We start from the raw sequence: 22965 nt of genomic DNA, 5'->3' as shown, positions 1-22965 counted from the left end.
TAATATAAAACTTCATTGTGGATCTTGAACAAAATCATTGTCTCCCCAAGAGATAATGACATGGATTTACCAATTTTTATTCCTACTCTTTCTTTTCAGTTACAAGTCTACGTTTAGTCTTCCTGTCTAATGCTTGAAGCCTATGCCGGCATCATTTCTTAAACTTCAAAAACCTTCTGGCGCCATCTCATATATGGCACATATGGGTTGCATTGCTTCTGTATATCTCCTTGACCCCAGCAAGGAAGGCAGATTACTAGTGCTATACAGCCCCACATGGTGCAAAGCACCAGAGCTCTGTTAGAAGGCTGTTTAGACTTATTTATTGAAGCAGCATGTTGCTTTTATAGTTTTGCAAGATGTTTACATTTACTTAATGAACACATACACTGCCCATTGGTCATAAAGAAGAAACAAAGCTTTCAATAGGTGAAAGGAGCCATGCCTCTGTGTAAGCCAACCAAAGTCCAGATCTCTTGCTTACACTTTTTTCTCTCTTTCTTCACGTCATCATGGTGATAACCTTGGTAAATTCCTTGAGCGAGATATGAGGTTTTCCTTATCTTCAAGAAGCCTTTGCTGGCTCACAAGAACAGCACAGAAATGTCTTTCCCACAGATTACTCTAACTTCTGATCCATTTTTAACCATAGAAGAATTAGGCCATCAGCATTATATCTGTAATGACAGGAGCAGTCCTTCCAAAACAAACCAGAATTTGGCATTAGGTTTCCAGTCCTGGGCCAGTAGTTTCAGGGACTGACTGATCATTGGATGAATTGTCCATGTTTCAGATGTGACTTCAAATAAAACAGAGTAAGCCTGAAGTAAATGTGAACAGAATTATTTGGGAGGGGGACTACTGCTCATGGGAACAGAACAAATCTCGGTAGCTGTACATTACTTTTATAGTATAAATAGGAAGGTGTATAATTAGAGTACTGCATATACATGTCACAAGGCCATGCTGTTCAACCAAAGTGAAATCTGTTCCAGTATTACCAAGAAAAAGAGATTCCTACCACTGTACAAATGTATTAGTGTGTGTATGTATGCATGTCTACACACACCCACAGGCTTTCAGATGAACAAGAACAGTCCAGCTATCTTTTAATTATGTCATAGATTATAAGTCAAATACTGTAGTTCTTTTTGTGGATTGTATCTGTACAGCCTTTATGCATTCCTCTCAAAAAGAGATGTTTCGAATTAGCACCAAACACATGTTTAACAGACCCTGGGTATGGTGTGGAAGGAAAGCAAATTGCCAAGGAACAAAAGAGAGTTATAAGTTTCCTGAGTATGTTCATAAACCGGGAGCACTTCAGTGATATAGAAAATAGCCTTTTGAATTTTGGTTTATAAATGTCAGTTGACAGGACTGGAGCCAGTTTTGTTCTTGGTGAACTCATTTTCTTGATGCTATATTCCAAAGCAAACATCTAACAGGGTAATGGCTAATCTGATTAGTAAAATGAACTGTTGCATTATTATTAAATTATTTTATTGCTTCATGCCTTTGTCAGAATGGTATTTTGTCATAGCCATGATGGTCTAAAGGACAAAGATGGGACATGGGTTGCTGGAAGAAATAATATATTTTATTAAATATCTGGTATGTTAAGAAATTTACAAACTTGCAGGCAATCAAGCCTGATTTCCAAGTTTGTGAACCCAAAAGACTTGTCTAATTTTTCCAGCTGTATCAGTCTCTGCTCTACCAGCAGACCACATCCTGTTTTGTTAAAATTAGTTTCTGTTTGTTAAAACAATGAAGGAATCCCGAGTTTGAAGTGAAAAAAATTTTTAATGGACGTTTGGTACTCTAAATTACTTCACTTTTCCCTGACTTTCCTTTTCTCACTGTACTCATATGGCATTACACCTCTCTCATTGTGTAAATTAATTAAATATTTTGATTAGAGGCAAGTCCTTAGAGTTCATCAATCAGTGTTCTTCTGACTGATCACATGCATAATATTACTTTGCAACATATAAGCTTACTCTGGTTACCATTTAAACCACTTAAAATCTTTTAATTCCTTTAGGTCTGATCCCACTTCTGCCATATGTCCACACCTCTTAAACTCATTTATGGAATGCATTTTGAACTTTGATAAAGCATATGTTTATCCATGGCTTTGTATTTGTTTAGTCATATTTATATTCTATATTTTGCAGGATTTGGTACATTTTTGATATGTCCATTTAAAAGTCCACACTTTATTATATATTGATTTTTTGCCTTTTTCCTGACTGTGATGCAATTTAGTGGCATCTTTCTGGTTTGGAGGTATACATAGTACTCTCAACACTCATGAATGAGTTGTACTTGCATGGTCTTTCTGCATAAAGCTAAAAATCATGTGTTTGGGTTTTGGCAGGGTTTCTTTAATGTGATATCCTAATTATAACCTTCTATAAAAAGAACTCTCAGCTTTTCTTTCAGCATTTCTGCCTTCTTTCATTAGCATGAATACTAGTTTCCCTCAGTCAAACTAGGTTGTGTTATTTCAAAAATAATCACATTGGCAAATCATTTTTGAACGTGTTTGTTGTAATGGGCAGTAATAACTCCAAACAAACTCCTTTACCAGATAGTAGCAAAAAGGCTAACAACATGAGTACAGATCAGAGAGACTCCAAGCAAATTAATGAATTGTGCAGCCTCTGCTGAAATCAGGGAGCCTGCAAGCACAGCTCTGGGACTTTGCAGCAGAAATGAGAAGACTGAAGACATTTTCTGTAGGTTTGTGGTTCTGCACACTGAGAATGATGTAGATGAGCTATCTGGATCCAGAACCTGCTGCAGAATAAATTTTCTATTAAACCTTGAATAATCTTTGCAGATATGCAAAGGTGGTGAACAAGTTTCGTAAAACTTAAGTGATGCTGTGAAAGGCTGACTATGTGATACTATATTATTGACAGGAAAAATTTCTGAATGAACCTTGGTATGAGTCTCTCTTACACCTCCCCTGTCAATCCACTTAACCAACAGCACAAATACAACTCTCTGATACCTCTGAGACTGCTGAATAACTCACTTATCTGGGATACGATTCCCTTTGCTTTGCAGGCTATTACCATACTGGAAGAAAAGTCATGACTGCAAAACAAGTAGAGAAAATTTTCCAAGAGTTTACATACAGGCAGCAGCAAGAGGTACAGAGAGAGAAACTAGAGTGCTTGTGACAGTGAAAAAAAGCTGTGAGAACAGATGATTATTAGGATAAGCAAAAGTCATATTCTTTGCTATTATTTTATAAAGGAAGGAAAAAAATCTCATTTTGACAAAACTGATTGTGAAATTCTCTGCCAAGTTGAATTAAGTTCTGCTGAACACATTCTGTATATCAAGACATGAATGTCACTGTGCCTACTTAGAGGCATAAGATGCTGTCCACCCCTGTTGTGGTTTGACACTGGCCAAATTCTGGGCACCCATGAAAGCCACTCACTTGCCCTCCCCTGCCACAGCCGGGCAGAGGAAAGAAAAATTTAAACAAAGGGTTCATGAGTTGAGATAAGGACCGGGAGAAAACACTCCAAGGGAAAAACAGGCTCTTCTTAGAGATACAAAGTGAATCTATGACTAACAAAAGCAGAGGAGGATAATGAGAAGTAAAATAAGCTCTTAAAAAACACCTTTTCTTCCCCCAACCCCTCTCTCCTTCCCACCAACAGCGCAGGGAGACAGGGGAGTGGGGGTTTTGGTCAGTTCATCTCCCAAAGTTTTCTTCTGTTGTGCAAGGAGGGAAGTTGTTCCCCTGTGAGATCACGGGGTCCATTCCCATGGAAGACAGTTCTCCATGAACCTCTCCAACGTGGGTTCAATCTCATGAGCAGCAGTCCCCTGAAAACTGCTGTAACATGATTTCCCCTCACAGGCAGACAGACAGGCTTCCCAAAACTTCTTCAGCGTGGGTCACTCTTCCATGGGGTGCAGTCCTCCAAGGACAGGCTGCTCCAGCCTGGAAGCAGGGGCCCCCTCTCTCCACTGGGTCTCCCACTGGATCACAGCCTCCTCCAGGCATCCACCCACTCTGGCATGAGCACCTCCCCCATGGGCTGCTGGTGGACCTCTGCATTCCCTGTGGACCCATGGGCTGCAGAGGGACAGCCTGCTTCACCATGGTCATCACCATGGCCTGCAGAAGAATCTCAGCTCCGACACCTGGAGGGCCTCCTTCCCCTCCTTTGCCACTGACCTTGGTGTTACCATGTTGCTTTCCCTCACATGGTCTCACCTCCTCCTCTTCTCTGACTAGGAACAAAACCTGTGACTTTGTTCTGATTTTCTTCTTAAATATATCATCACAGAGGCATTACCAACCTCACTCATTGGCCCCGTTTTGGCCAGCAGTATGTCCATCTTCAGAACCATCAAGTATTGGCTCTGCTGGACATGGTGGAAGCTTCCAGCAGCTTTGCACAGGAGTCATATTTGTGGCCCCCCTGCTCCCAAAAACCAGGCTGTGCAAAACCAATACATTACACCCCTAAATGACTGTAGCAGGTTGACCCTGGCTGGGTGCCAGGTGCTCATTCAGTCACTCTATCACTCCCTTTCCTACTGGGACAAAGGAGAGAATAACATGGAGCACAACCAGCAGGGTGAGATAAGGCAGTGTTATTACAGCAAAATAAATAAATAAGCAGAGATCTGCACACACAACAACTAAAGGGGGGAAAAAGTCAATCTCTACTTCCCATTAGCAGCAATGTACAGACACTTCCCGGGAAGCAGGGCTTCAGCACGTGCAACGGTTCCTCCAGAAGGCAAATATTGAAAACTCACTAATGCCCCTCCCTTCCTCCTCTCTCCCTTAGTTTATATATCTGATAGTATGGAATATCTCTTTGGCCAATTTGGGTCAGCTGGCCCGGTTGTGTCCCCTCTCAGGATCTTGCCCACTCCCATCCCCTTTCATAGGGGATGGAAATGTCAGAGGGACCGTGTCGCAGATGTGGAGACGGAGAGATGACACACATTAGGGTTTTCGTGCAGCAGAGAACCTTTATTGGTGTGCACAGCTCTTCATATAGGCTATTCAAGACTCTTCATTTGACTCTAATTGGTTACCACCCAGCTCATTGGCCAATAGCTACCTGCTTGTGTTCATATCAGGGACTGGCTCTCTGTAGCCAAACTCCTCCTCCTCTTATGAGGCATACAGACCATCCAGATGCTGCCATAGGACAGCGCTGCTCGTCAGTAACCAAAACACTGTTCTGTTATTAACACCCTTCCAGCTACCAATGCAAAGCACAGCTCTGTAAGGGCTGTGAACTTTACCTTGGTCAGACCCAATACAATCTCCACCCCCTATTCCACACCATTTGTGTCATGCTTGGATCTCATATAATCTACATACTCTCATTACTAGAATCCTTAAGCCTTCTCTATATCAAACATACATTTTATTAACTACTATTGCCTGTCCTTTCACATCCCTCCAGGTGGTCTCTATTCCAGCAGGATGTGGGGTCAGGACAGGAGAAATAATACACTTGATGGTTGATGTTTGGTACCGACACCGTCCCTCTTCATCATCACCTTTTTCTCTTTTTCTTGCTCCTTGCCACAATTCATTCTTAGTCAGCTCATGTCCGTCATGCTACTTTACACCTGTAACATACCACTTACACTATAGGTTATTCTTACCCCAAGGTTAGGTCTCCTTGAGGTACACACCGGGTCTCCCCATCCTCCTGCAGTACGCACCAAGTACACCCAGGTCCTTGGGCAAAGACAGTCACACAAATGGGTTTGCCTTTTCCCATGGGGGAAGAAATCCACACTGACTTCCCCAGCCACTTCCCTATGTGTAATGCAGGGACCTTGTCTCCTTCCACAGTGTCTAAGGGCTTAGTTTGAGTGGGACCAGGGTGGTTAGGGTTAGCAAATCCCCTAGTATTCACTAGACAAGTGGTTTCTGCCAAGGTCGCATCCTAGTGCATCCATGTCCCATTATCTAATGCCCCTAACATAGTTTTTAGCCACCCACTATATCTTTCAATCTTCCCAGAGGCCTGTGTTTAATAGGGAATGTGATATATCCACTTAATGCCATGCCTCTTTGATCAGGAGTTTATAAGATTATTTTGAAAAGGAGTTCCATTGTCTGACTCAATTCTATTTGCAGTTCCATGTCACCACAAAATGTGTCTTTCAATATCTGAATTTGTCTTCCGGGCAGTGGCATGGTTTACTGGGTGCTTTTCCAGCCAGCCAGTTGTGGCCTCTACCATGGTGAAGATATAACTCTTGCCTTGGTGTGTCTGTGGCAATGGCTCAATGTAATCAATCTGCCAGGCTTCACCATACTGGAAACCCAGCCACCACCGTCCACTCCAAATCAGCTTCACTTGTGTGGCTCTCTTGATGGCAGCACGTTTCACACTGATGGATAAACCTGTGAGATAGCCTCCATGGTTAGGTGCACCCCTGGAGCACGAGCCCATCTGTATGCTGCATCCCTTCCAAAATGCCCTGATGTTTCACGGGCCTATTGGGCTATAAATAGCTCACCCTTTCTTTCCCAATCTAGATCTACCTGAGCTATTTCAATTTTGGCAGCCTTAACTACCCGTTCATTGTTTTGATGCTCCTCAGTGTCATGACTTTTGGCCACATGGGCATCTACATGACATACTTTCAGAGTCATGTTTTCTATCCATGCAGCAATGTCCTGCCATAATGCAGCAGCCCAGATGGGTTTGCCCCTGCATTGCCAGTTGCTTTTCTTCCATTGCTGCAGCCATCTCCATAGAACATTAGCCACCACTCAGGAGTCAACATAAAGTATGGGCCACTTTTCTCTCTCAGCAATCTCTATCTAGGGCTAGCTGAATGGCTTTCACCTCTGCAAATTGTCTTGATTCACCTTCCCCTTCAGCAGCTCCATGACTTGTTGTGTGGGACTCCACACAGCAACTTTCTACCTCCAATGGTTTCCTATCATTCGTCAGGATCCATCAGTAAATAAAGGATAGCTTCTTTTGTTTTCTGGTAACTCATTATATGGTGGTGCTTCTTGAGCACGAGTCACCTTCTCAGGCAGTGCTCCGAAATCTCCGGCTTCTGGCCAATCTAAAATCTCTTCTAGGATTCTTGGAAAACTGGGTTTTCCCATTCGGGCTTGTTGTGTAATTAATGATACCCACTTAGTCCATGTAGTGCTGGTTGAGTGATGTGTTGAGGGAATGTTTCCTTTGAACATCCAGTGTAGGAAAGGCAATTATGGTGTCAAGAGGAGACACGCTTCTGTCCCAACAACTTCTGAGGCAGCTCGAAGCCCTCATAAGCTGCTAGTATCTCTTTTTCAGTTGGAGTATAGTGGGCTTCTAATCCTCAATGACTCCGGCTCCAAAACCCAAATGGTCGACCTGGGGCTTCTCCTGCAGTCCTTTGCCAGAGGCTGCAGGTGGGACCATGTTCCCCAACTGCAGTGTAGAGTATATTTTGCGCAGTTGGTCCAGTCCAAAAAGGCCCAAGAGCTACCGCATAAGCTATTTCCTGTCTGATCTGCTCAAAGGCCTGTTGTTGCTCAGGGCCCCACTCAAAGGGGTTCTTCCCAGTCACTCAATAGAGGGAGCCCACAAGCTGACTATAACCTGGAATGTGCATTCTCCAGAACCCCACAAGGCCCAGGAAAGCTCATGTTTCCTTCTTATTAGCTGGTGGAGACATAGTTGTAGTTTTGTCAACCACCTCTGTAGGCACATGACGGCATCTATCCTGCCATTTTATTCCCAAGAACTGGATCTCCTGTGCAGGTCCCTTTACCTTACTTTGTTTGGTGGTGAGACCAGCTTTCAGAAGAATTTGGATTTTTTTCTTTCCTTTCTCAAAAGCTTCTTCTGCTGTATCACCCCACACAATGATATCAATATATTGTAGGTGTTCTCGAGCTCCACCCTGTTCCAAGGCAATCTGGATCAGGCTATGGCAGATGGTGGGGCTGTGTTTCTATCCCTGGGACAGTCAGTTCCAGGTGTATTGGACACCCCTCCAGATGAAAGCAAATGGTGGTCTGCACTCTGACACCAGAGGGACTGAGAAAAATGCATTAGCAATGTGAATTGTGGCATACTATTGGGCTGCTTTTGACTCTAGCTCATATTGGAGTTCTAACATGGAGTTCTAACATACAGCAGAGCTTAGAGGTGGCGTGATTTTGTTTAGGCCCCAATAGTCTACTGTCAGCCTCCATTCCCCATTTGACTTCTGCACTGGCCATAGGGGGATGTTGAAGGGTGAGCGGGTTCTGCTGATTACTCCTTGGCTCTCCAGTCGGTGAATTAGTTCATGAATAGGAGTTACAGAGTCTCGGTTGGTGCAGTACTGCCGCTAGTGTACTGTCCTGGTAGCAATTGGTACTTGCTGGTCTTCCACTGGCAGAAACCCCACAATGAAGGGATCTTCTGAGAGGCCAGGCAGGGTGGATAACTGTTTGATCTTCTCTGTATTCACTGTAGCTACACCAAAAGCCCATCAATAGCCTTTTGGATCCTTGAAGTACCCTCTCCTGAGGTAATCGATGCCAAGGATACAAGGGGCCTCTGGGCCAGTCACAATGGGGTGCTTTTGCCATCTGTCCCCTGTTAAGCTCACCTCAGCCTCTATTACAGACAACTCTTGGCATCCCATTGTCACTCTTGAGATCCAGATAGGTTCTGCACTCTTGCGCCTTGATGGCATCAATGTACACTGTGTACCGGTATCTACTAAAGCTTTATACTTCTGTGGATCTGATGTGCCAGGCCATGGAATCCACACAGTCCAGTATACCCAGTCATCCCTTTCCTCTTCCTGGCCGAAGGCAGGGACACTCTATTCCTGTTCCTGGTCAGAGTATTCACTATCTGACCTTTACAATGCCAGATCAGAAGTTCCCTCATTGGGGCTGTAGGAAATTGTTTTAGTTCTCTTTTATCTGGGAGACTGCTGATTGTCTTCTGGTCTTTCTGCAAAAATTACACTGACAGTCTTCTTGAGTGGCCCCTTCTTAAAAGGTCTCTTCCCTCTCAGTTCATGGGCACGGGCTTTCAGCTTAGAGGTGGGTTTACCATCCCACTTCCTCATGTCCTCCCCCTGCTCATGCAGAAAGAACCAGAGTTGGTTACATGGCCTACTCTTGGGGCTTCCCTTCCCTCTGACCAGGGTTGGATAGGACTGATCTCTTGGGCTGCCCCTAAAGCTGGGGTGCTGGCTTGTAGGAATGAGGGAGTACCCAGAGTTTCTTCTACATTTCGGAGCCAGGAGGACGCCACCTCTACAGTTGGTGTATCCATTTGCGGATAATACAGTGCTACCAAGCTGCTGGAATATGATGCAGGGGCACCTTCAACCACCTTCCTCCACACGGCCAGTGTTCGAGGGACATCCTCTGGATCTTTAGAGTTACTGTCATTCTTTAGATCACTATGGACAACTTCCAGCACTGCTAATTCTCTCAAGTACTGGATACCATCTTCTGCAGTGGTCCACTTCCCTGGGGATTTCACAAGATCTTCTTAAATAGATATCTTGCCCTCACGTGTGAGAGTAGTTTCCAAAGGCTGCAAATTGCTCCTTCCTTTCCAAGTCCTCTTTCAATTTCCTGATCCTTAGCAAGGAATACCAGCTGTTAGGCTTCATGACCTTCCAACTGCTGACTATAGGCCCCATTATCCCAGCACTGCAGCAGCCATGCAGAAATCCGCTCATCTGGCTGGAGGCTGTCATCTTTTGGTAAGTCTCGAAGTTCTGATGAGGTCAGGGACTGAGTAACTTCAGTTTCCTGTTTGATTTGCCTCATTCCCTTTGATTTCTTTGTTGAAGGGCCTGCCTCTTGATTTAATCCCTCCTTTCATGGAATCACAGAATCACTAGGTTGAAAGAGACCTCCAAAATCATTGAGTCCAACCCATGCCCTAACACCTCAATTAAACCATGGCACCGAGCGCCACATCCAATCTTTTTAAACACATCCAGCGATGGTGACTCCACCACCTCCCCGGGCAGGCCATTTCAGTACTTTATCACTCTTTCCATAAAAATTTTTTTCCTAATATCCAACCTATATTTCCCTTGGTGCAGCTTAAGACTGTCCTCACGTTCTGTCAGTTGCTGCTTGGAGAAAGAGACCGACCCCCACCTGACTACAGCCACCTTTCAGGAAGTTGTAGAGAGCAATAAGGTCACCTCTGAGTCTTCTTTTCTCCTGGCTAAACAACCCCAGGTCCCTCAGTCAATCCTCATAGGGCTTGTGTTCCAAGCACTGATTTGCGGAGAAAGGAAGAAACCTCACAACTTGTAAAAGTTGTAAAGCCCGGTATGCTTTATTACGACGCGCGCCGGACGCAAGACTCCCCAAAAGGGCATGTGTGCCCCTGGAGACTCCGAGTCCCCTTTTTATCCCCCCTTCCAAATGCATATGCATACAGTTTCAAATTAAGTTCATACATATTCATTCCACGCGACATTTAGCACTAATTCTTCTTTATCGAAGGAATTCCTAGGTCGGGGGCAGATTGACCTCGCGGTTTTCTGTTTTTCTTTCTCTGTCTCCTTGCTGTCTCTGGAATGCGGCCTCTCCTTCAGCTTTAGCTCCACAGACCCTTCACCTCTCCTAGACACTTCACCTAGTTCAGGATGGATATTCTGTCTCATTCCCCCCTTTCCTAGGAAATAAGTAAATTCTTTTACTTAAGGAAAATTTCCACGACAATAAGTGTCTTTTAGCGCTTTACCATGTACATTTGACAAAGAGGTTAGTACAGCTATTCGTTGTAGCATCCTACAGTTCCAAATTAACAATATAATAGACAATCCTAAGCTTATCCCAACTAATATTAGTAAAACTACAATGGGGTGACACAACTTATTAAGGACTCCATTCGCAGTTGGTGACCATCCAAAGATCACATCCCACCAGTGATGAGTCATATCTTGTCTTATTCTTTGTAGAACCCTGGTTATCTCCTTTGTATCATGTTGGACAGTAATTAATGTTTTCTTTCCACTCTCCTGAATTTCTTTCAGGATTTCCAATAGGTCTTGGTGTTTAATTAATTGTTTTACCAATGTAAGGTTCATCCCAATAGGGGTAGGTAGTAGTCTGTGATACATCGTGTAATTAGCCTGAATCAGCTGGTGGGATGTCACTGGGGCCAAGTACGAAAAATCACACCCGGTAATCTTAACAAAATTACAAATACAAAAGTTAGAATGATTTCTACTAGACAGAACAACATCATTGCTATCAACTTTTACTGCAGCACAGGCAGTCCTCAGACACACACATCCATTCCCAGTATATACAAGCACAGTTTTCTGGTCGGTGACTGGATGAACTTCAAAGTGACAAATACTCTGTTCAGTGTCCAGGCACACGTCTTGAGCATTAATAGTGTTGCTCTCACAAATGAATCTCATCTGTTCTCTAGTAATGCAGGATTCTACATTTACTGTCTGCCACTTTTCATTCACCTTTCGTGCCCACACTCTATGTTCTGAAGGATAGAGTATTGTTTTTTCATGGTTTAACCCTAGGGCAATGATGGGATGGATAACAAAAACTGTGGCATTACGTATGGTAAGCACAAAGGCAGTTGCTACATTATAAACGGGATCATAGGTGAAATTCACCATAGTCCACCAAGATTGGAACTTCCTTTCAAAATCGATAGCATTATCCCACACAATCTTCCGAATTTCAGCTGGAAAATTACCTTCATTCCCTTCCCGTATGATCAGAGCTGCTGTTGCCTGCACCCATAACTGTGCTTGTATACAACTGAGAGCTAAAGACACATTATCTTGGACTGCACCAAGTGCTTCTGTTATTAACCTGTGGTCTTGGTCCCCGGTCGTTTCCCATTTTGACAGTACTTTTGAAATCTGCCACTGACTAGTTCCTAATGCCAACAGAGATGATTGTAAGGGTTGCCTCAATTTTGTTAGGCTGCCTGCTGCAGTGATCAGTTTATTCATCAGTATCTCTGAATCAATTCCATTCAAAACTCCTAATCCTGTCCCTAATAGGCCAGTTAGATCCCTTCTCATTCTGCTCCTGAGGTATGTCTGTTTTTGCAGCCATGTTGTCCAGCCCTCAAAGGAAGTTTTTAGGAAGGAGGAGCAGACTGGTTGGATTTTTGATATGTTAATTTGCATTATCAGCTCCACACGTTTGAGAGACCATTCTGGATTGAATAATAGTTGTTGTTCACCCACATTCTTTACTACATAGGGGCCAACTCCGTACAACTCGGGTTCAAGTTTGGGTTGAGTCTGAACTATTTGGGTCTTGGTGTGGGCTGTGTAGGGTCCTGCTGTGGTGAAAGGTGTAGTGTCTATTTTGAATTTAAATGAAAGCCCAATATCTTCCTGTGCCCAAAGGCAAGTTATTTCCACAGGCTGTATTAAGGTGAAATTACACCAGCAGTCTGATTCATTTAGGCTATCACAGATTTCCTGGTGTTCATATTCATCAGGAGAGGTTGAGACACTAATTTCATTTGGTTTCTCATGGGCTGTCCCATTTATCATCCGGCACCCTACCTTGATTTCTTCTCCTCTAATCCCTTGAAGTGTCCATAGTTTCTGTTCCTGCCATTCCTGCTCCTCATATACCTGATCTCCATGAATTACCACAATGGACAGGTTTAAATTCTCAGAAAGTTCTCCCATGGATCCACTATACTGATTAAACGCCCGGGACCAAGGCCATTTAACATTGCTCTGAATAAAGGTACTCTCAAGTTCTAAAACTTCAGTTATGATTATACACAAAATGATCCTACAAACTAAAACATGAGCTACTCCCGACCGCAATTTACTCATTTTGCCCAAGTAAGTTTTAGTCTCAGTTCATTGTCTCCTGGAGTGACTCCTCAAGGGGTCTCTGGGCCTTCTTCACCCGGGAGTGATGAATCCAGGCGTTCTGCTCCTTGATTTTGATTGCAGTGAAGGTGGTGAGAAGCACTTGGAACGGTCCCTCCCACTGCGGTTCCAAAGTTTTTTCTGTAAGAGACTTAACATATACATAATCTCCAGGCTGTATGTTATGTACTGGCCCATCTAACTCCCGGCTCCGAGTTCCTGCCACATGTTTTTCAATTTCTCTGAGCTGTTTGTTTAAGGCCACCATGTAGGTGGCTAGTGTCACCTCTCCAATGTGGGTGGACATTCCCTTTTGTATTCCATATGGTCTCCCATAGAGTATTTCAAAAGGGCTTAACTTTTCTTTAGCTCGAGGTTTCGTTCGAATTCGCAATAGTGCTAGTGGAAGAGCTTGGGGCCAGGGCAGATTAGTTTCCTGCCCCAGTCTTATGATTTGCTGTTTAATCAAATGATTCATTTTCTCCACCTGGCCACTTGATTGGGGGTGGTATGGGGTGTGGAGCTCCCAGTCTATGCCCAGATGGCTACTAATTTGTTGCACTATTCTGGAAATGAAATGTGATCCTCTATCTGAGGACATTGTGGCTGGAACTCCGAAGCGCGGTATTATCTCTTGTAATAACACCCTGGTCACCTCTCTAGCTTTGACAGTTCTGGTGGGGAACGCTTCTGGCCACCCTGAAAATGTATCTGTCAATACCAACAAATATCGATACCCCCCTTTCCTTGGGAGTTCTGAAAAATCAATTTGCCACTGTTGTCCAGGCCCATGGCCCCTCCCAATCTGACCGAGTTTCGGCCTGGGGATATTTTTGGGGTTAGTCTGGAGGCAAAGATCACACTGTCGAGTTACCTGAGTAATAGTGGCATATAAATTTCTAGCAACAATCCTCTCAATCAGGTATGTGTATAGGGCATTTATTCCCCAGTGTGTTTTCTGGTGTTCTTCCCTTACTAATGACCACAACAAATGGGAAGGGATTACCAGTTTCTTTTCAATGGTAGCCCACCCTTCTTGGCTATATGTCCCTTTTTGATCTTCAATTAATTTCCTATCTCTCTTGCTGTATTCTGGCTTACCTTCAAGGGAGATTTGTCCGTCTGGGATAAGGACTCCTTCAGTAGCTACCTCCCCTTTTGCTGCTTCTTTTGCCTCTCTATCCGCCAGCTCATTTCCTTCTTCCAATTCTGAGCTCACTTTTTGGTGTGCCTTAATGTGCATAATTGCTACCTTTTCAGGCAGTTGAACTGCTTCCAGCAGCTGGATTATTTCTTGTGCATGTTTGATGTTCTTTCCCTGTGAGGTCAGCAGCCCCCTCTCCTTCCAGATGGCCCCATGTGCATGTACAACTCCGAATGCATACCTCGAGTCTGTGTAGATGTTTATTCTCCTCCCTTTTGCCCTTTCCAAGGCACGGGTCAGGGCAATTATCTCGGCCTTCTGCGCGGAGGTGCCTGTTGGTAAGGGTCCAGACTCGATTACCTCTCCATAGGTGGTCACTGCATATCCAGCATATCGCTTCCCATCGGCAACGTAGCTGCTCCCTTCAGTGAACCAGGTCTCTGCGTCGTCCAGGGGGGTATCCTTTAAGTCTGGGCGGCTGGAGTAGGTAGCTTCAATGGTCTCCAGGCAATCGTGGTGTACTGCCTCTCCTTGATTTCCACTGAGAAAAGAAGCTGGGTTGACAATATTAGTCACCACGATCTCTACATCATCTTGCTCCACCATAATGGCCTGGTATTTCAGAAACCTCTGCGGTGAAAGCCAGTGGCCACCCTTTACTTCCAGTACTGCAGACACTGTGTGGGACACTAGCACAGTCATTTTTTGTCCCAGGGTAAACTTGCATGCCTCTTGGATGTTCAGCACAACTGCTGCTACAGCTCTGAGGCAACCTGGCCATCCTTTGGCTGTTGCATCTAGTTGCTTAGAGAAGTAAGCAACTGACCTTCGGTATGGACCCAAGTCTTGAGCCAGTATTCCCAGGGCAATTCCCTGCTTCTCATGGGAAAATAGGAAAAATGGTTTACTCACATCTGGAAGTCCCAAAGCTGGAGCTGACATGAGGGCATCCTTTAGCTGGTGAAAGGCCCGTGTTGCTTCTTTCGTCCACTGGAGATCTCTGTTTCCATTGGCAATAAGAGCATAGAGGGGTCTGACGAGTAGTCCATAATTATAAACCCACAGCCGGCACCACCCTGCCATGCCTAGGAACGTTCGGAGTTCCTTTATGGTCTGGGGTTTTGGGGTTTGGCATATGGCTTCCTTGCGAGCCTGCCCTAAAGTCCGTTGCCCAGCACTCACCTCGTACCCCAGGTAGACTACTTTCTGTTTCACTATCTGTGCCTTTTTCTTGGATACTCTGTATCCTTGGAGTCCTAGGAAATACAAAAGGCTTACCGTCCAGGCCACACATGCTTCCCTTGTCTGAGTGGCCAGTAGAAGGTCATCCACATACTGCAAAAGCCTTCCTTCTTTCTGTGGGGCTTCCCAGGATTCCAGATCTTTTGCAAGTTGTTCCCCGAACAGGGTGGGGGAATTTTTCCAACCTTGTGGTAGTCTGGTCCATGTGAGCTGGGTTTTGCGCCCACTTTTAGGGCTTTCCCATTCGAATGCAAAGAATTTTTGGCTGGCTTCATGGATGGGGAGGCAAAAGAAGGCATCCTTTAAATCTAGAACAGTGAACCAGGTTAGCTCAGGTGTTAGGCAAGTTAATAAAGTGTATGGATTGGCTACAACCGGATACAGATCTTCTGTTATTTTATTGATAGCCCTTAAATCTTGTACTATCCGGTATGTCCCATCAGATTTTCGAACAGGCAGGATGGGAGTATTGAAATCAGATTGGCATTCCTTCAGCAATCCTAGTTGCAGAAAATTTTCGATTATTGAGCTGATTCCCTCCCTGTCCTCTTTCCTTAGGGGGTACTGCTTGATTCTCACTGGCTGCGCTCCCTCCTTGAGTTTGATTACTATGGGAGAGGCATTTTTTGCCCTTCCTGGCACATCAGAGGCCCACACCCCGGGAAATACCTGACTTAATATTTCCTCATCAATTTCTTCCTTAATGCCAGTAGCAGTCAGAGTTAAACTTAGTGCCTCTATGTACTTTTGATCATTCACCTCCAGAGTAATTTCCCCATTTTTGAATATGATGGTGGCTTGTAATTGTTCCAATAAATCTCTCCCCAAGAGTGCTCTTGGTGAATTAGGCATGTATAAGAACTTATGAATACCCCATTGTTTTCCCAATTTGTACTTCAAAGGTTTGCAAAAATATGCCCTTTCAGACTGGCCAGTTGCCCCCTGCACTACAACATAATCATTTTCCACAGGCACTAAAGCTTTATTTAGGACTGAATATGTAGCTCCTGTGTCAACTAAAAATTCTACCCTTTTCCCTTCTTCCCCCAGCCTCATTGTTATAACCAGTGGATCCGCTGGGGCAGGATCCCCCGGTCCTCCTCAGTTGTTTTGTACGTGTGCAGCCATCTGTTGGTCACTCCTTCTTCGTTCTGGGCATTGGTCTTTCCAGTGACCAATTCTTTTGCAGATTGCACACTGGTCCCTGCCCAACCGAGGTGGTCCTTGTCTCGGTGGGCCCTGGTTGTGTTTCCTCTGCCTTTCCTCCTGTACCACTGCCACCAACCTTTTCATTCCCCGTTTATATCCTTCCTCCCGGTTACTAAATACTCTCCAGGCCTCTTCTAACAAGGCTTCAAGATTTCTCGCGTCTGCTCTCCGAATCTTCTGAAGTTTGCGCCTGATATCTCCAGCAGACTGCCCCAAAAATGAATTAACTAGTTGGTTTATCCCTATCTCAGACTCCGGATCTAATGATGTATGACGACGCATGGTATCCCTTAAACGCTCTAGAAATTCAGATGGAGTCTCAGAAGGTCCCTGCTTAAGTGAATATAAGGCAGACCAGTTTATGGTTTTTGGAATAGCTCTTTCCACCCCTGTTGCTATCCACTCTTGATACTCTGCTAATTTCTTTACCTCTGCCGACACATTAGGGTCCCATTCTGGGTCTTGGAGGGGGAAATGTTGTTTTACATCCAGCTGGGTGGCTTTACAGTAATCCTCCGCCAAATTTCCAGCTGTCTTTAAGATCAGCTGCTTCTCTGTCTCAGTGAAAGCATCCAGTAGTAGCTGGATGTCAGCCCAGTCTGGGTTGTGCTGTTTGATAACATACCTTAGGCGTTTGGCAGTGAGTATCGGGTCAACACGGTAATTCCTCGCAACCCTTTCCCATGCTTCTAAATCAAGGGTGGTAAATGGCACTTTAATCATTAATCTACCCCCTTCTGGTCCCACTGCCTGTCGCAGAGGGGCCTGTAGCACTACTTGCCTCCTAGTCCTAGATGCAATTGGACTCCCACGGGTGGGGTGGGCTCTAGTAGATGTGCCTTCCCCACCTGAGTCCTCCTCCTCCTTTTTGGGGAGGCTTCCTTCCTCCTCATCCTCAGCATCAGCCTCGACTTCCCTAACCATCCCCCCTCGGGGAGGAGCTGGAGGATGTTTCACCCACTCAAATGTGTCCCGTTCTTGCTCCTCAGAACAATAGACCTTATCTGATCTCATACACCGTTGTCCTATACTGCATGCTGAACAGCAGCGTTTGATTTGCCCTCTCTTTGCCTTGTTATCCCTTTCAAGGGCCAAGACCAGTGGGTCTGAGGGTGCCTTAATCCCACAGTCCCTCTGCCACTCTTGGTGGTTTCTTAAAACAAAAAACATATCAGCATACGAGACCTCATTCCATTTACCCTCCCGTCTTAGAAACAACATCAACTGCAGTAAAGTATTATAGTCCAGGGTTCCAGTGGGTGGCCACCTTGCTCCGTCCTCTAGCCTATATAAGGGCCACCAGCGTGTGCAATACTGGATTAGATCCTTTTTATTCTCAGAGCCCCCCCGGCTAGTGACTTCCTTCCAGTGGGCCAAGATGCACCCTAAGGGGCTGGCCTGCGGAACTTCCTTACTCTGGTTAGTTCCCATTATCTCCTTCTTGCTCTGTCCCGCTTCCACCCAAACCTCTTTTCACAGGACTTCACAGTAGCTTCCCAGTCCTCCTCCCACACACCCCAAGTGGCAGGTACCAGATGTGATTTCCCACACACAAGTTTTAAGATCTTAGGCTCTGAATCAGCTTGATCAGGAACCTCTAGTTTACACCTGGGGCATGTGCCCCGTCGCCTGCTAGAACAACAATACCAGCGTTTCCCACAAACTACGCACTGTAATAATACCCACGCAGCGTGCCAGCCTCTTGATGCGCCAAAGGTTACTCGAAATTTCCCGCAAAAGCAAGCTATTCCATTTATTACAGGGAGCTCTAAATCTTCTACGGCAAGCTGTTCCCAGTCCAGACTTACAAGAATGCCAGCTGAAGTCCGGTAGAGTCCCTCTAAGTGAACTCGTTCGTCTCCTCTATTTATCCAAAAATTCACCGGATTCACGAACTCCCAAGGGTTGAGTCCAAACCACTGAGGCAGAGGAACCCCTCGGGTTCGTCTAGCCACGGTGAAAGCACGCACAACCTACACCACAATTTACCACTTCTACTCAATAAACGCCCTCGCGCACGCTTTTCACAGTTCACTCTGTTTTCTCCGTCGGGCGCTCCCCGCCCCCGCACAGCCTGCTCCGACCGGTGTTTACTCAACCTCTCAAGCGGCGGGCAGAACTTTCGCCCCCCCGCACAGCCTGCTTCGGCCGGTGTTTATTCAACCTCTCAAGTGGCGGGCAGAACTTTCGCCCCCCCCGCACAGCCTGCTTCGGCCGGTGTTTACTCAGCCTCTCAAGCGGCGGGCAGAACTTTCGCCCCCCCGCACAGCCTGCTTCGGCCGGTGTTTACTCAGCCTCTCAAGCGGCGGGCAGAACTTTCGCCGCCCCGCACAGTAGAGCACTATGCATCTGCTCTCTATATATCATACACTTTATACACTTACACAACTTACAAATACAGCGCGCTGATCACACAACGCAACACACAGCAACACAGTGTCCGGACACCACTCACACACGCACAAACAGAAGAAACATACGCGAATTCAGCTCTGCCCTATCAGAATCTGAATTCTAATACACGCATACACGGGTTCACCCGGCTTACCCCCGGAGCCGCTGGCAGTCCTGCTCTATCAGGACGACGAGGCGACGAACCCCGTCTCTAATACAGCCGCTCTATCAGCTGCAGCTAGCTTACCCTGGAGCCGCTGGCAGTCCTGCTCTATCAGGACGATGGAATGAACCCCGTCTCTAATACAGCCGCTCTATCGGCTGATCCCAGACGTCTCTGGGTCGTTAATTCCCTTGTTCTTCCCCCCCCCCAGGGGCCCCTAGTACATACCGTGTCCTTCTCCGCGGCCAGCAGGTTCTTGTCTGTCCCGGCAGGAGGCAAGTCGAGGCGAGCGGAACTTCCTCCAGGAAAATCCTGGGGTGCGCCTAGGAGTCCGTCGGTCCCTCCCTGCCCCTGCGGGGACAGAGATGGAGACGGAAAGTATCTCCTGAATCTCCTGGCTGGCTCGCCAGAATGATTTGCGGAGAAAGGAAGAAACCTCACAACTTGTAAAAGTTGTAAAGCCCGGTATGCTTTATTACGACGCGCGCCGGACTCAAGACTCCCCAAAAGGGCATGTGTGCCCCTGGAGACTCCGAGTCCCCTTTTTATCCCCCCTTCCAAATGCATATGCATACAGTTTCAAATTAAGTTCATACATATTCATTCCACGCGACATTTAGCACTAATTCTTCTTTATCGAAGGAATTCCTAGGTCGGGGGCAGATTGACCTCGCGGTTTTCTGTTTTTCTTTCTCTGTCTCCTTGCTGTCTCTGGAATGCGGCCTCTCCTTCAGCTTTAGCTCCACAGACCCTTCACCTCTCCTAGACACTTCACCTAGTTCAGGATGGATATTCTGTCTCAGCACCTTACCAGCCTTGTTGCCCTCCTTTGGACGTGCTCAAGCATCTCAACATCCTTCCTAAATGGAGGGGCCCAGAACTGGACACAATACTCAAGGTACAGCCTCACCAGTGCCAAGTAGAGGGAAAGAATGACCTCCTTGCTCCTGCTGGCCCCACTATTCCTGATACAGGCTCGAATGCTGTTGGCCTTCTTGGCCACCAGGGCACACTGCTGGCTCATGTTTCCTGCTATTGCTTCCTCTTTTTCTTCTTCCTCTTCTTCTTCCTCCCTTATATATCAGTGGTATGGGCCTGCAACTTGCCTTGTCAATTTTTTTGTTTTCACTACTGGGGCAATTACTGTAGTTGCTGTGGTTTGTCTCCCTGTTGTCACAGTACCATAGGTTGGATTCAAACCTATACAGACACCTCAGCCAACCCTGTTCAAGCTTAGATGCAGATACACCATTGGCCAGAGAGCTGGGCAGAGAGAGGTCTCATCCAATCACCTATCTGGACCCAGGAAATTCAAAAGCCTCTATAAAAAGGGCAGCCATATTAAACTCATTGCTGTTTGCTGATGACTCTTGGTGTTGTGTTGTGTGTCTGTCTCCAACCTGTAAGTCCACGTAACATGTGGTGCCTGACATGAGGATAAACAGCCATTTTCCCGTGGGCAGAGTGGTTGGAGACAGAGGACAGTGCCTGCAGAGCCTTTCCCCACAGCAAAAAGCTGGAAAAGACCAGAGGCAAGGAGAGCCTGATCCAGCATAGGGCGAAAAGCTGCAAAAATACAGCCAGAGCTGTGAGGAAAATACAGTCAAAGAGTTGTGTGAAACAAAAAGCTGGAGAAGCTGAAAAATAGAAGAAAAACCCAACCAAAGAAATGGGTGGCTTTGTCTCCGTGCAGGATCATCCAGTTATAAAGGTATGGAAACTTCTTCTTGAGAAATAGGACATAGATTATGAGGAAGACGCATTATTAGCTTTATTAATGTGAGCGAAGAACCACAGATTGGACACAACTAAAGAACCTGCCCTTAATTTGGATACTTGGGTGCAAACTGGTTGATTTATAATTCAAGCAGTTTCCAGAGGTTACGAAAGCACAATAAAAGTTATAAAGCCTTGGAAAGTTGTGATAAACGAATTCACTAAATTTAAGAATCGTATAATTATCTTTATTATTATGCAAGCGAGAGCAAGCAAGGTTCAGCCCTGGGAGCCAGGAGTCTCCACTCCTCTTAGGCGTGCACCTTCCCTCCCTTAAAGTTCACTTTTTATTGTCTTCTTCTCTCGGATTCCTGGAAGATGTGGTCTGTCTTCTGCGCTTGCTCCTCCGGTTGCTAGGGGGTCTTTTTCTGCCTTCTGGTGGTCGTGAGATGGAGGCCCCAAGTCTTCCTCTATGGCTGCTTTTCTTATAAGGCATATCTATAAGGCGAAATTCTACAAGCCAAGCAATTCTTGCGAGGTTAAAGATTGTTACCATATGTGGCGGTATCTAGTTTCATAGGGTATCCACCTATAGGGTGGAATTTGCAAGCCAAGCAATTCTAGCGAAGTTAAGAATTGTTACCATATGTGACTGCACATAGGTACATATTATATCCTGCTAAACAAGCGGTTATAGCTGTTTAGCTATTGTTTTTATAATTTAAATTATCTCAGTATTAATGAACAAATGTATTGCTACTTATTACAAAGTTATTTTAGATTTGATGAGACTGTAAATACTGGGGCACATGGCGAGGAATGGGTGCTGGAGGAGTTAGCGGGGGGGGGAGGGGGTTGGACATCCTTTCAAGCCCTCAGAGGACACAAGCCAGACGAACTGGACGGCCTGCACAGCAACGCTGCCCCGCGCGGCTGCGCCGCCCTAAATGCGCCCCCCGCGCCAGCACCATACTGAAATAAACAGGGCCAGGAGACTTCTTCTCCTTTTTAATGCCTTTATTAAAAGTGATCAGCTCAGGATTGGGCGGCTCGGCAGGGCTGCAGTCCCCGTCGTGTCTCCCAGGGCGACTCAGAGAAGGAGGATATGCGCAGCTCTGTCCACTAGGGGCAGAGCCGGGGGATCCGGTCCTCGTGGCAGCCTTTAGGGCGTGGTGTCCCCGTCAGATCTTGGTTTCCCTGGCTCTGTCCCGCCCGGTCCCGGCGTCGGGACGACTCTCTGCTCAGGGCGAGAGGGGCTCCGAAGGTGTTCCGCATCTCTGCAGGCTCAGCAATCGGCTCCTCACGTCCAGACATCACTTTAGTCTCTCAACTCTTATTTGGCTCATTGTTTTTGGGGTTTTCTCTGTGCCTTTGGAGTCGGGGTCCCAAAAAGCATGCTGGTCTTGGAGTCACTTTGCATAACCCTCCCCACCCTCTCAGGTGTCTTCCCTATGCTGGGAAGAGAACACCTTAGCCTCGGGGAAGGGCCATTACTTCACCCTAGCCAGGGCTTTTACTAATACAAAAGGGGCGATAAGCTACAATGACCCGTGATTACAATAACAAAGCACGCAGAACCCTGGCAGGGACAGAGATCTGGCTGCCTTTTTGTAACTTTTTCTCACAAAAAAATATTAACCGAATTTTTGTTTATAACACATACCCTGGTGAGCTGCTTTCCACAAGCCCTCGCCACGTGACGGGGACCCAGCACGCGGCGAGACAGAGGAGGGTGGCAGAGGCCTGAGCAGCAGCGATGCTGCGGTGGCTGGCGGGGCTGGCAAGCAAGCAGTGAAAGTGAGCCTGTGCCGCTCGCGCAGCACGGGTGCTGTGTGGCGCTGGAGCACTCAGTGCCTCTGGCTGCGCGGAGCTGCTGTCCCAGGTCTGACCGCGCCGCCCTCTTGGCTGGGCAGCCAGTGACCGTGACGTAGCTCCATGCGACTCCCAAGACAGCTCCCTGCCACGGGGCCACCCGCATCCCTCGTCACCATGGAAACACCCGGGCCGCCCCTACCCGGAGCTGGTTGGCTCAGCCCACAAATCGCGCCCACGGTCCCGCCTCTGCTGGCCAGGCCTGCCTGCCACTGCAACATGGGGGTGGGGCCCCTTGATGACGTAACTAAAATTTCCCGGATGTTGTCACTATATCACTCCCGGAAATGCACTGGAACCAGGATGTCCCAACACAATGATGCCGAGTCCCGCTCCCGGTCCCAGCCCCGTTCCT

The 22965-nt window shown here is 46.3% G+C and overlaps 1 protein-coding gene and 1 long non-coding RNA gene across 2 annotated transcripts in view; one reads left to right on the top strand and one right to left on the bottom strand.

The window, feature by feature from the left end:
• LOC141726896 (transmembrane emp24 domain-containing protein 7-like) overlaps positions 1 to 22965 on the top strand; it is a 38651-nt gene that overhangs the window by 8541 nt on the left and 7145 nt on the right. The window lies entirely within an intron of this gene.
• LOC141726898 (uncharacterized) lies at positions 10328 to 19814 on the bottom strand. The gene is made up of 2 exons (XR_012577841.1): positions 19251 to 19814; positions 10328 to 13021 (listed from the first exon to the last, which is right to left on the bottom strand). It is a non-coding gene; the product is annotated as an uncharacterized LOC141726898 (long non-coding RNA).

This window comes from Zonotrichia albicollis, chromosome W (assembly GCF_047830755.1).
Source record: "Zonotrichia albicollis isolate bZonAlb1 chromosome W, bZonAlb1.hap1, whole genome shotgun sequence".
NCBI lineage: Eukaryota > Metazoa > Chordata > Aves > Passeriformes > Passerellidae > Zonotrichia > Zonotrichia albicollis.
The sequence above is the reverse complement of the archived record's forward strand: the minus strand, read 5'-3'. Positions and strand labels throughout refer to the sequence as shown.